Here is a 17,847-nt window from a genome sequence, read left to right on the forward strand (position 1 = left end):
TTCACCAAAAAACCAAGACAATGAAAAATGCCCAATATTTACTATGCTTGCAAAAATCGAAAGGAAAGGCAGACTAGTTTGTAATAAACTAAGCCAAAACTTGCAAACAAAGTAAAGGGTGCAAGACTACCAATAATAAGTAATAAATCCAAAACCCTAAACCAGCAAAAACTAATCTCAAAGTCTAGAATGTGCCCAAAGGGCTAAGACACATGCTCCAGAGACAAAGTTGAAAAGTTCAAGTGCAATGAAGAGTTTGAAAGCCTTTGTCAGAGACCCCCAATGACGCCTGAATTGGGAAGGTGCAAGCACAAAAAGACTTTTGGTTCATTTTAATACAAAGCGAAGGTAAGCGAGACTAGGCGAGACTAGGACATAAACATGTATTAAGTGTATTGTGTAATCCTAAACTTTTAAAGAATAAATAGAGCAGTAGTTTGAAGTTTATGGTGTGCATGCTTTGAACGGAATTATCCCTGTGCACCTCAGCGCTGAATAGATGCATATCCGCTTTATAACTCTCATTTCTCACGAGTTGTAGAGACTTTTCCATGTATCAGTCGGCAAGGCGGGCATGAGTCCTCTGTCCTGCTGCGAGAGCGGGGTGGGGAACAGACTCCCCGAGGATTTCCCTGGAGGGACTCCGTGACTCGGCTCGCTCTATCGGGCACAGACCTGCTGGCCCGCGCATAGCCAGCACGTTTGGAATTTAGGGAGCCTGTAAGCGGTATGCGCTTGGCTAGGGGGGCAGCCAGGAAGCCGCACTGAGACGTCTTTGCCTGTAGCTACAGAGCCCGTGTGAGTAAGGCCTGAGCTTGCGAGCGGCCGGCCCGGCTAAGGGGCCAACGGGGGGATACCGGCTAGGGGGAGATTCCCTGATCGATAGGGCGACCCTAGGGGCGGGTCGAGCGAATCTCTGTTTTATTACTGCTGTATTGCCGAGGTCTAGACGTGCTGCGTTTTCGCGCTGTGTTAGAATTGTGTGAGTGAGAGCGTTTCGCTCGCTCTCCCGAGGGACTGGAGTGCCTGGAGTGAGTGCGGGGTGCGGTGAGGCCTGGTTGGCGACGTGAGGGATGGTGCAGAAAGGACACTGTGTGGGGAGGTATATTATATTATTATATGCCGAGATGAACAAAAGGAGTCCTTCTCTTTGAGTGGTTTGCGCTCGACTGCTAAAAATTTGTAAACTTGGGGTGCTGTGTTACACAAAAAGCTGCCCTCACATTCGCTGTGTTAGGAAAGAAACCTCCAAAAATAACTGAAACGGAGTCTGCCCAATGTATTCAAATCCCAGGACATCCTTAGATAAGAGCAAAATAGTAGTTAAAAAAAATTAAGAGTCTCAATATAAGAACAAAAAACAGTAAAGAGATACCTAAGGCTAGTCCACTAAAGTGTGTTTTAGCCCACTGGGGAGAGATAGCAAGTGCAAAAAGTACAAAAGACAAAAAAATGCTTTTAAAGTACTGTGGCCAGTGGTGGCCGCTATATAAATTAGATGATGGAGGAAGTGGCCACCTACTAAAACTTCGGATTGTAACACCTTGTTACAGCTAATGTTGTTTTTGAGAAGAGAAGGGAAGTAGGACGAAGTTTCCTATGTGAATATGTTCTTTATTCTCCACGATCACCCTGAGTGGCCAAAAAAAACTGTGAAAAACTTTCCCAATTAAAATTCAACAAGTAGTTTAAAATAACGCCACAAATTTTAAAACCATTTCAGTGTTCTTACTTTAAAAGAAATTATCCCCATGCACCTCAACACTAAATAAATGCATACCTACTTTTTAACTCTCATTTCTCACAAGTTATAAAGTCTTTTCTGCAAGTCAGTACTATTATTATCTCTATTGTTCTTTCCATGTTCTGGGTATATAGCTTCAGGAAGCAAGGAACTGTACTCTTGTGAAACATTTTGATTGCTACAATAATAATAATAGGAAGAAGATGTAATTTTCTGTATGCATCCAGACTGATACACTAAGTTCAGTCTGGTAACATGTTTCCTATGCATAACAGCACTCAAATCAAAAACAAAGAATTTCTCAAAAATTCTTGCAGAAAAATGTTTCCTTATTTGTGGTAGCACTTAAGTTAGGGGCTTTTGTATCACTTAAGTATATAGAAGTATTACAATCTATTTTTTCCACCCCCAGGAACATAAAAAAATAAATATAAGCACAGGAATTATCACTGTTTGCATAAGGATATATTATCATGAAATGAACGACACATTTTCTGACATTAGATCTTGTTGTTGTTGAAAGAGAGCTCACTTCGACAACTAGAAAACCATTTTCCACTAAACTGCAGATATTTAAAGCTTATTTAAATTGTAATTTGTAGATCCATTTGGAACAATCTGAAAGAAATAATGAGTGCCTAGTAGGCCATTTAAGATTCTGAAATGATAAAATGATGTAAATGTTTCTTCAACAATATGCACTCTCTGTTGTAGTAGGAACTTCATGCTTCAGTAATATTTACTATGACTTCAGAATGAGTGAGGGGTGCTTCCCTCTCTCTTTTTGTCTTTGTTGAAGTTTGTGTTGTTAGAACATCTAGCACAGTAGCAGACTTTGTGACTTTTAGGTAATAAATAAGACTTAAATAACTGCACTTCGTATTTGATGTATCATGTATACTTTCGTATTTTTATACTAAATTCCAGGAATACAGCAGAGCTGTAGTCCATTTTTCATGTGTTGTTAGAATTTCACTATATAGACACTTCAATTGGAAAAAAACAAAATGCCTGCCTAATGTAACAGAGAGTTACATACTATCCCTAAGCTCTCTTCCTGGGCATCTAAAATTTTCATCCTTTGCTCTTCCTTGTTCAGGAGGTATCTGTGAGATTCTTAGCTCCTGGTTGTATTGAACTCTTCACTTAGTAGGTACTAACAGAACTAAGCACTGGCTTAGAAACTTAAGATGTGAGTCCCACTGCCGTTTTCAGGCCTACTGGAATTACATAGTTTACACTCATATGTGACTGTTACATTTCAAAAGATTTTTCTGAGAAGGGAATACTTTTTTATTTCCTCAGTTAATTTTATTTATAGTAAAGCTATTAAGAGAAAGGGGACTATACTAGTAGCTAGAGGTAATTAGAAAAAGGAAAAAAAGTCAGCAAAATGCCTTTAAGGAAATTATAAATAAAAGTTTCCACATTTTCCAAAGTTCAATGACGATAGCATTGCTGAATATATGGTTTAACTCCTCCCAACAATAACTGTAGGATTAAATAAATTATATTGAAAATTTTGCTTTAGACTACTGTTTCTGCCTTATTGATGAGAGAATTATCAATACTTCAAGGATTTTCAAGTCTTATCTGTTTTAAATTACTTGGAAAAAAAAAAAGAATAAATAAGAGAGAGAGAGAAGTACAGAAAGAAATTGCAGGATGAGAGAAGCGCATAAATCCTGATCCTTTCTAGGAAAAGAAAGACATTGGCTAAAAGTCCATGACTGTGAGTACACTAAACGAAGCTCTTGTTCAATAAAGATTTTTGAAAAATTTAGTAGTTCTGAGCTGACATGTAAACCCTAGTCATGTTACGTTTCAGAATCTACTATAGACTGCCTAATTAATGTTAAATATAATCTCATAATACTGGTTTTATAATTCAGCATATTTTTTATTGAGTTTTCACCCTTTCTCAAACATAGCATGAACTGCTAGAAGATGTCAGTCAATGTCACTCTTAGTTATCACCTTTGTGTCCACTGGAATGATCAGTAAAACCAACAGGGCTTAGTTGGGTAAATATATCTATACCTGTGTCACCTATGTTTATATACATATATATCTCATAAACATACAAACACATTGTGGCTTGGAAATCCTAGGAAACCTCAGGGAAATTTCACAAAAATCCAGCAAGATACCAAAGTCTTCTCAGATACAATATATAAAGAGCTGTTATATGAGAACACTTAGAAAGCTCTCTTTCCTTGCACACACCCACTTGTATTGCAATTTAATTTAAACCACAGTACCAAAAATAAGGATAGCAAACAGAAGGGAAGGAAGGTAGGCACCAACAGGTAGGAAGGGGGAACAGATAGGAAATAGGAACAGGAAGCGAAGTAGGAACATAGATTGAGATCACATAATATATGCACTTATTTAAATTAGGAAATATGGAAAAAATTCTCCATCATGGCTTCCTTGCTTGGCTGTCTACTAATCTGTGGTTACCTTCAGACACTGCAGAAGATATAATGTTAAGAAAAATTTGGAAGAAAAGAAACCAATAGTGAAACTGATACCTAGAGCAATTAAATGCTGTATCAAACTTCCCCATATTTGGAGAAGCTTTAATCTTTACAGGAGAAGACTTATCCCAAATGGATTTTCCAAAGCCACAAACTACATTAAGTCTTACAGGGAGCAGAAGTTTCCCTTCTACTGTTTTGCCACCAGTAAAAAGCCCCCAAAAGACGACGCTACTTCACTTGAGGTGAAGTTACAACCTGTTCAATCAAGTTTGAATAGGAAGTGCACATAAATCAATAGATTTTCAGTCTCACATATTCTGTGCAGAAATGCCTTCTTTAAAATTCTGTGCCTTTCTTTAAAATTTTGCAATAATTGAGTGTTAACTATGTGGCACCTACCTGACTTCATAAAAAAGTGGATGAATTACTCAAATATCAAAGCCAATTCCTGCAAAATTAATTTTAGCCAGAAACACAAAGTACAGGAACATGAGACTCTATGAAAGTATTCAGTGATTTTCTCTTCTTTACAACTCCCTTATATATCATTTATGACTATCAAAGCTGTGGAAAAGAGGCACAATAACTGATGACTTGATAAATCTGTCTCCAGCTAAGCAACCTCTCTTGCAGACTTCTTCCTAAAGGTATAGACACTGTTCTATCCCTTTAATTTACAAAACCTGAGCCCAACCCAAATATTGACTGTACACAGATGTTGGTCTTACCTCTCCTCCAGTCCTAGTAAGAAAACACTATGCTCCCTATTATCTGAAGACAGTGGCCAAACCTTCCCCATTTGGCCTTGTAAGAGTAGAAGACAAATTTCTTGCAGCTGCACCATCAATACTCAGCTCTTCAAGACCAAGGACAGCTTTCCAACTCTTAGAATATCCAAGGTCATATCACATTGATTTATGCCTAAGTGCTCACATTCTCTGGTGTATCAGGGAATACTCAACCTTTCTTTCACTTCTACAAGTAAAAGACACTTCGAGACACTTTAAACCATTGAACTATCAAAACCCTCGCTTTCTTCCCCTGCAAGGGGTAAACAGAAAAATACAAGGCCCTCTCTAGTGAATTAAGAAAGAAAGATGGCCCAGAATGAAACCTTCTCTATTGGAATTTAACAATGATGTAATGTGGTTTTTTATGTTCTAAATTGCCCAAATTTAGCAGTTTTTCAACCTACCCTCCAAAATATCAACAATAAGCACTGCATGCTGTGCACAAAGATTACACTTACGAAAACTGTTAGGTGTGTTTGTCCGTATCATGTATCAGAAAATCTGTTCATGCATACCAAATTTGTGGAGTAGGAGGGAGAGTTGAATCTGGAAAAAAAAAAGCGAAGTTGTTTCTTTAATTTCTGTGGCTCCATTGCTATCAGAAGTGTGCAATTCAGTTTCAGGAACATGAAAAAAGAAAAAACAGCTTCTTTTTTTGCTCAGCACAGCACTCTGAAATGCCACAAGGCGAGGAGGACTTCTTGCCACATATAAGCAGCCTTGCTATTTCAGAGCATATGGTATGTAAGATCACACACTGTTCTATGTATCCTACCATGAGTAAGAGCAGCAGGACAAGTGGAGGAGTTGAAAGTAGCGTTAATTTCAGACTTGCAAGCACTTATATTTGGATAATATTCCCTTAGTTCAGTGAAAATGGTACTAATTGAAAAATTAACCCAGTGTGGCAAATAGTGCAAGAACACTAGGCCTTGAAAGGAAGGCTGATCTTAGGCAGCACAATTATCCAGCCTGCTAGTTTTAGGAAGCTACGGATCCACTGTGACATTGATGTGCTGATGCATAGTACCTTCAAGAAGAGGGATGAGGAGACAGACATAGGTTAAATCCTCATCTTACATTTCAATCCACGTTTTGGACACCTGCAATTCCTTCAAGACAATCAAGTCACTTATTTTCTCAAAGTACAAATATATTTATCAGTGTTCTTTGTGTCTTTGAAACAGTGTGACAATGTGTATTCATACCTTCACTGTAGTGAGGTATTCATATGCAGTGTTCAATAGGTATGGCTCAAGCAAGCAATAGTTTATCAGCAGAAGATTCAGAGTCAATTTTCTATGTCAGTGTGTTTATAGCAAAATGGAAGGACAACAGTGGAAAGCCTTACTTTTAAAAATTTAATCCCAACACTACATTATTTTGGACTGCTCAAAGAATATACTCTGTGCAATGTTTGTGGTCTAAAAAAAGATTCCTTTTTCCCCTCTTTCTTTCACGTTTTAAGGCATGTTATGTATTTAAAAATTTTCTCCCTCTGTAATAAAGTAATAAAAAAAATTATATTATTATACCACACAAGTTGTATCTGAGGAAGCAGTGTATCTATTTAAGAGAGTTTTTGCTGCAACTCACCTCTGAAGCAGGGCACCCAGGTTCATTGTTGAATGATCCTATCAAAACATGGGCTTCATAAAATCCTGGTTATTCCAGTTAACACCCCAATTCCTCCTCTGTGATGAGTTCTGGACATGAACAGTTTTCTTTCTGAAAGATTCTGGAAGTCTCAGGGCATCACGAGTGGGGGATGAGTGTGTGTCTGTGTGTTTGAGTGTACCTGGATGAAGTTTCTGAGTGAATGTTCTGAATTTTGTGTGTGTTCACTGTGGTGGCTCAAGGTATGATAAAGAGACTGACATAAAAAATGCACTACCCTGTCCACAGGATCTATTGCTTAATGGTGGTTTCTCTTTTAGTTTGAAAACAGCTTGTTTAAGGCAACATTTAGCTACAGGGTCCAAGTGGTCTACTACAGTTTTCAGAAAGCTGAAAAAGTGAAACTGCACAATGTCCCTTTATACAGACATTTTTACACAAACTCACCAAATCTGTTGAATAAATGAAAAGCAAAACAAAAACAAAAACAAACCAAAACCAAAACCAAAAACAACATGTCAGTAAAAGTAAGAAATAAATGAACATATTGGAAAGTGGGAAAACAGGTATTCTGAAGAGATAAAAGGAGGGATAATAAGTTTGGCAAATATGCTAAAATAATTTTCTATGAGGAAGCATTATTAAAAAGGTTTTCAAAACAGCTCTGTTGATTAAATTGGAGGGATAGAGATAGGCATGTATTAAATGAGGAAGAATATGGATGAGAGGAGTCATAAAGACAAAAAGAGATATGACAGAAAACATTTATGAGAAGATTGTTCAGGTCTGGAGGAAAGGATGAAGGGATTTTAAGCAGCGATCTGAGAGGTAAACTAATATAGAAATACAGCATAATGGATATTTCTGGGTCCTGTCTATACAAATAGGCTGGCATTTCAGAATAGCAAAGATAGTATGTAAGTTTTGAAATTCCTTTAACTTTATGATGATTAGTCAATTAAGAGTAGACTTTGATTTTAATATGAATGAACAGTCTTAAAGATTTCATAAAAATTTCATTTTTATAATATTTTTTCAAATTAAGATTATAGCATCACAAGACAAATCAGGTCAGCAGGAAAGTCTCCATTTTAACCTAGAGCAAACTCAGTTATATGGTCAAACCAGGTCTCAGAAAATTATTTTTTATGTCCTTGGCTGGGAAACAGCACCACCTCTCTGAGCACATCCCCATTGTTCATCTTTTATTGACTCCAGCCCCTTTGGCTCTGCTTAGCTCACCAGGACTTGGGGACCTGCTTAAGCATGGCATTGCTGGAGAGAAACAGAGATGATGTCTGTGTGCAGCATGACCAGGTGGATGATGTGCTCAGCCTGCTGGAAGAGCTTAAAGAGGAAGAGGAGAGGCTGAGGAGTATCAGGGACTGTGAGAGAAATCAGCCAGTGGAGACTCTTCCATCCCTGAGAGAAATGCAGAGGATGGAGGCTCAGCAGGAGTCAGAGGAGCCCTGACCTTCTTGGAAGGAGCATAAAAGATGAGGGGGAATGGAAAAAGGTCCTTACATTAACAACAAAATGATGGCCAACGAAAATCTCCATCCTCTACTGGATGTAGAGGGGAACATTGTTGTCAAGGATAAGGACAATGAAGTACTTAATGCCTTCCTTGCCTCAGTCTTTAAAAATAAGTAGAGTTATCCTCAGAGCAACCAGACCTTGAGTTGGCAGACAGGAGTGGGGAACAGAACAGATCCCCTGAAATCGGGGAGGAAGTAGTTAGTGACCTGCTGTGCCACTTAGACACTCACAAGTCTGTGGGACTGGTTGGGATTCACCTGAGAGTACTGAGGGAACGTGGAAGAAGAGCTCAGCAAACCACTCTCCATCATTTATCATCAGTTCTGGCTAAACAGGAAGGCCACAGATGACTAGAGGCTGGCCACTGTGATGCCCACCCACAAGAATGGATGAAAGGAGGATCCAGGGAACTACAGGCCTGTCAGTCTGACCTCAGTGCACACAAAGTTTATTGAGCAGATAATTTTGAGAGTCATCATATGGCACATGCAGAACAACTAAGGGGTCAGGCCCAGCCAGCATGGGTTCAGGAAAGAGAGATCCTTCTTGTCCAACCTGATCCCCTTCTATGACAAGGGTGACCTCCTTGGTGGATGAGGGAAAGGCTGTAGGTGTTGTCCATCTGGACATTAGTAAAGCCATTGACACCACTTCCAATGGAATTCTCCAGGAAAAGCTGCAGCCCATGGCTTGGACAGGAGCACTCTGTGCTGGGTTAGGAACTGGCTGGATGGGCGCAGAGAGTGGTGGTGAACAGTGCTGCATGCAGCTGGAGACTGCTCATGAGTGGTGTCCCTCAGGGATCAGTGCTGGGGACAGTCCTGTTTAACATCTTCACTGATGATCTGGGTGAGGGGATCAAGTGCACCCTCAGCAAATTAGGCTGGACTGATGGCTGAGATCAATGACATGAAGTTAAAAAAGGAATAGTGCTGGGTTCTGCACTTGGGTCACAACAACCCCATGAAGTGCTAAAGGCTGGGGAAGAGTGGCTGGAAAGTTTCCGTGCAGAAAAGGACCTGGGAGTCCTGGTCAACAGTGCCTGAATGTTAGCCAGGAGTGTGCCCATGTGGCCAAGAAGGCCAGTGGCATCCAGATTTTGTATCAGCAATACTGTGGCCAGCAGGACTTGGCCAGTGACTTTTCCCTTGTACTTGGCTCTGGTGGGACTTCTGCTTCAGTCCCATGCCCAGTTCTGGGCCCCTCAGCTCAAGAAAGACATTGAGGTTCTGGATTGTGTCTGGAGAATCACAAGGAAGCTGATGAAGGGTCTAGAACCTATGTATGATAAGGAGCTGCTGAGGGAGCCGAGGTTGTTTAGTCTGGGGAAAAGGGGCTTAGGAGGGAGCTTAACACTCTCTGGAACTACTCTGAAAGGAGGATGTAGCCAGGCGGGGGTGGGCCTCTTATCCCGGGTAGCTGGGACATTGACAGAGCAAGAGCACACATTCTTGAGCTGTGCCATAAGGGGTTCAGACTGGATGTCAGGAGGAATTTTTTCACAGGAAGGGATATTAAACATTGGAATGGACTAACCAGTGAGGCAGTGGAGCCAATACACCTAAAGGTTTTCAAGAAATGACTGGTTGCAGCACTCAGTGTCATGGTCTACTTGACAATGTAGTGACCAGTAAAAGACTGGACTTGATCATCTTGGATCTCTTTTCCAACCTAAAAGATTTTGTGATTCTGTGACTCACTCCATGATTTTGTTACTGTTTGATGTGAAGCTGAACAGTATCATCCTTTTACCCACTTTGGATCATAGGTGCAGTGTTTTCTTTCCCTCCATTTTCACACACCTTCACTGCACTTCAAAGCTGTTAGTGACTGTGAATGCATCTTCCAGATGATGTGGCACTCTTGGATGCAGGCTGTCTACTCCTACAGACTGGTATGTGTCAAACTCATGGAAATCGGCTCTGACTGAATCTAAATCCATTGCTAATTGTTCCCTTCCTTGAACTTAGTTCCTAAATGCAGAACCATGGGACACCTTTCTTGCTGAAGTCTGACACTTGGGATATGTTAAAAGGGAAAGACCATATGGAGAACTACAGGATCATCACCAGAGTATGCAGTGGTACAATGAGGGAGATCACTTGACTTTGAATCTGTTAAGGAATATCAAGAACAGCAAGAAAGGCTTATGTGAATACATCAGCAGCAAAATGAAAATTAGTGAAAATGGGCTTCTGTTGCTGAATCAGATGTGTGTCCTGATGAGAGAGACATGGTGAAAGTGGAATTACTGAATGCTTCCTTTGCATCAGTCTCTACTGCTGAGGTCAGTCTTCAGGGATCCCAGACCTTAATGTTAAGAGAGTAAGGCTGAAAGAAGAAAGACTTCCCATAGTAATAGGATTGGTTTAGAGATTGGCTAGGAAGACAGTACCCATAAATCCATGGGCACTGATAGGATACACCACAGGTGCATAGGGAGCTGGGAGATGTTGTTTCTAAGACATTCTCCATCATCTTTGAAGAATCATGGAGAAAGGAAAGGTGCACAAATACTGAAGGAAAGTCAGTGTTAATCCCATCTTCAAAAAGTCTAAGAAAGAAGACATGAGAAAGTACTAGCTACTCAGTCTCATCTCCATTGCTGGAAAGGAAAGTAAATGGATAATTCTGGAGGTCATTCCCAAGCCTGTAAAAGAAAAGGTTTTTGGGAGTAGTCAGCATAGAATCACCAAAGGGAAGTCATGCTCGACCAATCTGACAGCTTTCCACTATGACATGGCAGAAGGGGTCAACAAAGAGAGTGCTTATTGCCTACCTTGACTTCAGCAAAGCTTTTGGCACTGTCTCCACATCTTCATAGGCGAGATTAGGAAATCTGAGTTAGATGAATGGACATTGAGGTGGATCAAAAATTGGCTGAATGTCAGAGCTCAGAGGGCTGTGCTCAGTGGAGTACAATCCAGTTGGAGTGTAGAAATAGAAGCTCTTTTTGTCCTTCAGTTGTCCCACGAGACTTAGAAATACTGTCCAGGCATGCAGAGATGGTATGAGGAAAGTTAAAGCTCAAGTGAAACTAAGTTCTTTCCTTGAATCCTTTCCCTTTCACCACTCATATGCTGCCATTTTGTGTAAGAGTTCTGTCATGAGTTCCCACTAACCAAGCCACTCTCTTGAGATGCCTATTTTCCTGCCTTAGTGTGCAGTCTTGTGCATTTACTTCTCCATCTCTGAAATATATTTTTTAGTATTAAGCTAATATAAGCTAATTTATTTTTTTTTTGTTTGATTTTATTATTAAACTCCTTTTTATGGTCACTATTTTTATGGTCGCTGTGAACAAGAGGTATAAGCTGTGTGAAAAAAGAGGCCTTGTTCTGTCTGAGAGAAAGAAAATAAATAAGAAATGATGTAAAGACTATTTTCCCCATTCTTCCCTCTTTGCTCAATCCTTTTTTCTGACAGTACCATTACTCTTACCAAGAGCCAAGTATTTTAACTGAAAGACCCTGAGATCTGAGATAGCAGGGATTAGGTTGGAGAACCATCTGTAGTTTACCACTGTTAATAAAATTTCAAAAATATGAAAGAGACAAGCAGTTTAATAAATGACAGGCTTCCCCAGATAAGTGACTGCTCCATGTTCCCATGTTAAGGGTTAAGATTAACAGGAATTACAGAATTTTTTTATTTCACTGTTTGCTTGGGGAATAAACACTTTTTTTCCTATGCTTTCATTTTTATTCAATTTTCTTACTGCTATTATTCCTATGATAAACAATAAAAGATACATTGATGCAAAATACTTTGCACTTACAGAGAATACTTCTAATCTAAGCACTGCCTTTTTTCTCTCCACTCTTGTTCCTTCTTTCTGATGTCTAATACATAACACAAAAAGACACTATCAACATGTCAAGGCCAGATTTTAAAAGGAAATATTTATTTGCAAAATTGTGGTGTTATTCATTCCTTCTGTGAATCACTTCTGTCTAATAGTGTACATCTTACTACTATGGATTATTAAATCTCGTATATGCCAACCTGAATAAAAATTACTGTATTCTTCATTTTGCTTCCATAGCTGAAAGCTTGAAATGCTTTATTTGCTCAAAGTGATTATAAAATAGTTGGAGCTTAATATGTGGTAAGGATGTCTTTCAGTAGAGTGATATTTTGGCTCCTGGTTTTTCACACAGGAACCTGTGAATCGCAATAGATTTGTTATCTAACAGTCTCAGGTCATTATTTAAGAGTTGTTTCTGCCTTGTTGTGACACCAGTAGACATACCTGTGCAGCATATTAGGAATGGTAGTTAAGGAAGATATGATCTGACTCTCCAGTCATGGCTTTCCCTGTCTTATCTATTGCAACCATTCTGAAAAGATAATAGGACATATTGTTAGTGGACTGTTTTTTGATTTCTAATTATTTCTTGTTCACTTTTCATGAATGAGTGAAATTACATTATTTGGGTATAATGTCCACAGGTAAAAATAAAAAGGACAGATTTGGGTTATTAAATAGACTACCAGACTAAAATATTCACCAATCAGAATAAATGCAAGAAAAGACGGTTTTACCTAGACCAAATTTTTTCTCATTATTTTTAAAGGAAGACATCAGAAAGCAGCATCCACAGAGATTTCTATCTATCCTCAGGAAAACGTACTTTTGGTCACTTCCTCTTTTAACATTCAGACTAAACACAGGATTGTTAAATTTTAGACCTGCTTTTCATGGTTCCTCGTACACACTGTGTCTCAAATTTGATGGTGTATTAAAAATAGCAGTAATAGTATCTGATATTATTATTCATCTCAGTGAATTCTAAACACATTAAGGTTTATTCTTGAATAGTATTAGGTGATGAATGCTTTTTGAGAGGTGATTGCCATGTTCCACATTTAGCACAACTGGACCATGCAGGAATTATGTGAATTTGTACGTACATATAGTGCATTGGAAATAATTTATCTGAACTTTTAAAACTATATAAAATTATCCAGATTTTCTTGAGAACAGCAAGTTCTACTTTGTAAATACTGTGAGTTTCACTAACATATTGCATTCCACATCACTTTGTAATAATGTAGAGAAGAGGTGGTGGGAAATCACCTTGGCCAGCATGATAATTCTGTGATGGTTCTTCTAAGCAGCTGCATCCTTCGTCAGATTGTAGTTAGCAGCTGGGGCCAGGCCTGCTCAGGGAAACCAAGGTCAGATCCTAAAGAAATTTTTGCAAATTTAATCACACTTCCCTTGTCTTTGCCTTTCTCTACCCTTTCAGTGTTAGAATTTGTTAATTGCAATATCCTCCTTTTATTTTTCTGAAACTGGGTATGGTGTCAGAATCATGTACATTTTCAGACTACACAGTATATTTATTAGTTATATATATTTTCTTAATGCTAACTCCAATCAGTTAGCTAAAACAGACTTGCTATATCTGAAATGCAGCTGCTGACTTGGCATTCTTTTTTATCCTGCAGAGCAGTATCTCCGTTGTGTGAGTATTTTCTTTTCTACATCATTTTTGACACTCTAGTTGAAGTCTTTCACACCAAATGGTGATAAAACCTTGAGTGAACCATGTTTATCTATCTACTGCTGCACTTAGTATTAGCTGATCATCGAAACATCAAAGCATTTGCCCCCTTTTTGCAAGTGAGATACTATGTAGTGTCATTTGTATTCACCTCGGGCAGATGCTGAGCCTCTGTTCATTTCATCAAAGAGCTATTTATGAGGCTGTAAAAAAGATTAGTTTCTCCGAATAGTCTCCAAATTAAACTTTTAAAACTTTAATGCTGGCACACAAGAATAATTACAGTTATAAACCATTAAACATTTAGAGGAAATTTATAGTATTGGAGGAGAAAATTTGCAGCTGTGGTTAAATGCAATAAATTTCCTCTGAAGAGTATTTCTACAGAAACATTTCTCTCCAAGAATTAAAAAATGTAGTGCTTTATTAACAACACCAAAATTCACAGATGATGTATTTAGAAATTAATAAGATAGGAAGATTCATATTTTCATAAAATGCTGTCAAAAACATATAATACATAGTCACGTATTTGTTTGCTTGTTTTTTGTTTTTGCATCAGCAAGTATGGCTCTCTGAATTCACTTGTTATATTAGACCACAAATACTATGTGATCTCAGAAAGGCAGGCAATAGTTCACAATTTTCTTCCACAAATTAACCCATGCCTTCAGAGCAGTTAACATCTATGAAGCTTAGAGAGTTCCTATTTTTCTGGTACCATGCTTGTGATTTAACATTATGTGGAATAATCTGACTTTGAACCTCCAAATTTTTCCAATCATAGAGAAAATTTTATGGAACTCTACCTCTGCTCAACCTCTTGATGTCTGATAACCCTCTGTTTCCTAGAAATATCCTCAAATTAAATTAATTATTTGAGACGAAGTCCAATGTCTATGGAAGGAAGTAAAAGGATTCACATTAGTATATCTGGGCTTTGATTCATGCTTATTTTTACTTTAATAATGGCATACATGATCCTTTTGGAAATACTGGAATTCTTGTCTTTTCAAACAAGTTAGAATAAAACATACGTCCTTTCAACACTTGATGCCTGAAACAAAGCAGTAGTATTTCAGATTCTTTAGCTAATTTTCAGTTTGACCAAGTTACATAATTCATTATTCACAGCAATCATATACTTGCAATTGTTTAAAGGGGACAGTAAAACATCTCACTGAAATAGAATAAATCAGAAATATTTAACTAAACAGGTAAATTAGATTGCAAATATTTTTGTGGAAGACCGTACTTTTTATGATTATATGTTTGCACATCACAATAGGACATGGCCATGATCTCACAGTGTAAGAAATGATGTGTTGGCATTTTGCACTAAATAATAATAAAATTAATATAGTTACATAATTTATTGTGCAGACTTTCTGACAAAATCTGTTGCATGTTTACATTATAACAGACAACACTAATTAGCGCAAAAATCTCGTATTTGCATTGAGGGCAGCGCATATTTTTCAATCCTCTCTTAATGAAGTCATGGGATTATTAAATTCTTACTGAATTATTGAATTCTCATTGATAAAAAATACTGATTTGGACAGCATTTGCTAGTTTTTTATTCTGTCATTGATAAATAAATAAACAAATAAATAAATTCGACTGGAGAATCAGACTCTTAGGTGTCTTCTCTAAGTTTAGATATACTAGATGCTACACAGCATTCTTGCTGGGACAATTCAGATGTTATAGATCTCAGCCTAAGGTCTCTAAAGAACATAAATGACAGCACAATGGTTTCCTGGAAACTGGGGGACACTATTGTAAGAGACTTAAAAAATACCTCATACGCTGTTAAGATCACTGAAGGATTTCTCCCACTCCCAAAATGTGAAAGAAGCAAATGCTCATCTGCACCACTGGAGCCCATCCCCACCACAGAACATGTCTCCTGGATTCTGGGAAATTGGACTGTGAGTTAAGCTAATGGGAACTTGAGATAAGATAAAACTGGTAAAATTATCCAAATACCTCAGCTCTAGAGTGAAGAAACTAAGGATGGAGGACAGGTATGCCACAACAAGGAAAGCCAGCTCAGGAGATGTGCTGAATGTTGGCTCTGGATGGGTCCAGAAGGGGGAGGCCATAGCCTCCAGAATAAAGATGGGAGGCCCATCTACTTCAAAAAAGAGAAAAACAGACCATGAGACTAATTGACTTGGAAGCAAAGAGCCATTTAACCAATAGATGAAGAGAATGTGTAGCCAATGTACATCAATTACTTTGTTTGCTAAAATGTATAAGTGTTGGAAGTTTTGAGCTACCTAAGGATCTCCACCACTGAGCATCCAGGGTGAAAAAGACAAACAGAACATTATCTGGATCCACAGAATGGTGTCTGTATTTCTACTTAATCTGTATCTCTCTCACTCCTTTTCTTACTCTCATTTTTCTTTTCTTTCTATCTCTGTCTACCTTACCTTTACTGTTAAATAAAATCCATCCTATTGACTTCAGCATATGGTCTTATTACACCTTAATTCGGGGAGGGACATTCTCTCTGGTAATCAAATCTTAACAACTATGTTATCTGTCAGCAAAATGGAGTGAAAGTAATGTGTGTTTACATACATGAGACCACAGCTCGAAGCGTAAGTGAAGGACCCAAAAGACCTTTGTATCATCTAATTTTTCCTTCTGTCCTGCTTTCTCTAATCACTGTTATGCATTTCACATATTTGCTAACTTTTACAATAGTTCCTTAATTAAAATTAGTCTCATCATTCAAAAAGTAGTGAAAAATGTTTTAAAGTTACTTTCCTACTCAAATGTGGGGAATTTTTCTGAGCAAGGATGTAAGAGAAGGTGACTTGTCTCACACAATTTATTCATTTACGCCAGCTGACAGAGCAAATGAATCAGAAATTGCTGCCTGGCAGCATTAATAAGTGTTCAGATTGATCAAAAGGTCTGGACAGGTGAAATCATTCTAGCAACATATTGATAGTTATTGAGTGTGGTCAGGACTTCAGGCTTCATTTGTACTGGCTGATTATGATTCTGGCTGTACATTACACACACAATCAAAAACAGATAGATCAGATAAATACTGGCCAATCTAAATAAATAGAATATAGATATTTTATGTAATAGGCAATAGATTTGTATCTCATTATCTTAGATTTTCCCACACAGATAACCAAGAATGCAATATTGTGATACTTTCTACCCGTCACCTGGAAGAAATCTCAGTTTTATGCCTCCAGATCTAAAGGAATATGTATTAAGCATGCTGCTGATGGATGTATCCTTTGTAGAGGATGGAGACAAAAAAATGTGAAAAAAAAAAAAGCAAAACAACAAAGGAAAAAGCCCAAGTGAAAATAGGGAAAGACCTTCAAATAACCTCAGCAGTTTTGGCTTACCTTCTGGAAAAAAAATAAAGGAGAAGATAAGTGGAAAAGAGAACATGGATTTTAACATTGTTAATGCTTACTTACAGCGGATTTTATGTATAGAAGTTGCATTACAAAATATTAATATTGTGTATTATAATATGATTAGCTAGGGGAAATATAGTGATGGATGACAGATTACTACCATTTCTGTGCTGCAAAACTATTGTAAGGCTGAGATGCTTTCAAGAGGTGCCATAGTTGCAACTGATGCCATAATTCCTGAGCAATGTTTACAACAGTTTGCAAACACATATTGATTAGTATATTACTCAAATGCAACTTTGAAATCAAGAAGTAGGGCAGCTCAATTGTAGCTAGCAAATGTCCAGTCTGCTGAGAGCTGCAGATATTCCTGAATGTGAGGGCAGATGCAAGAGACCCTTTCATGCTGATATTATCATAAAAGATAAAATTAATATCTCCATAAAAATCACTCCTCTACTTCCTCCTCCTTCAAGCAATGAAAAAATCCTGTTTCAGGATGAAAACTGAGGTTAAAATTTCTTTGTGCAGCAGATACATGAAACTGCTGACTGGCTGCTTGAGCTAAGCTAAAAACTATGTTTTTTGTGTTTATGTGACAGAAGATCTCACAAGAAATCTATACCTGTAAAGGCTGAGCTATTTGCTTTCATTAGTTTGATACATAGTCATCAGCAAAGTGTAATAAACCTAATTTATTATTTGTTCTAGGCATGTTTATAGATTCTGAAACATGACAAGAAAATGTCTATGCATGCCTTA

This window comes from Sturnus vulgaris, chromosome Z (assembly GCF_052056855.1).
Source record: "Sturnus vulgaris isolate bStuVul1 chromosome Z, bStuVul1.hap1, whole genome shotgun sequence".
In the NCBI taxonomy this organism is placed as follows: domain Eukaryota; kingdom Metazoa; phylum Chordata; class Aves; order Passeriformes; family Sturnidae; genus Sturnus; species Sturnus vulgaris.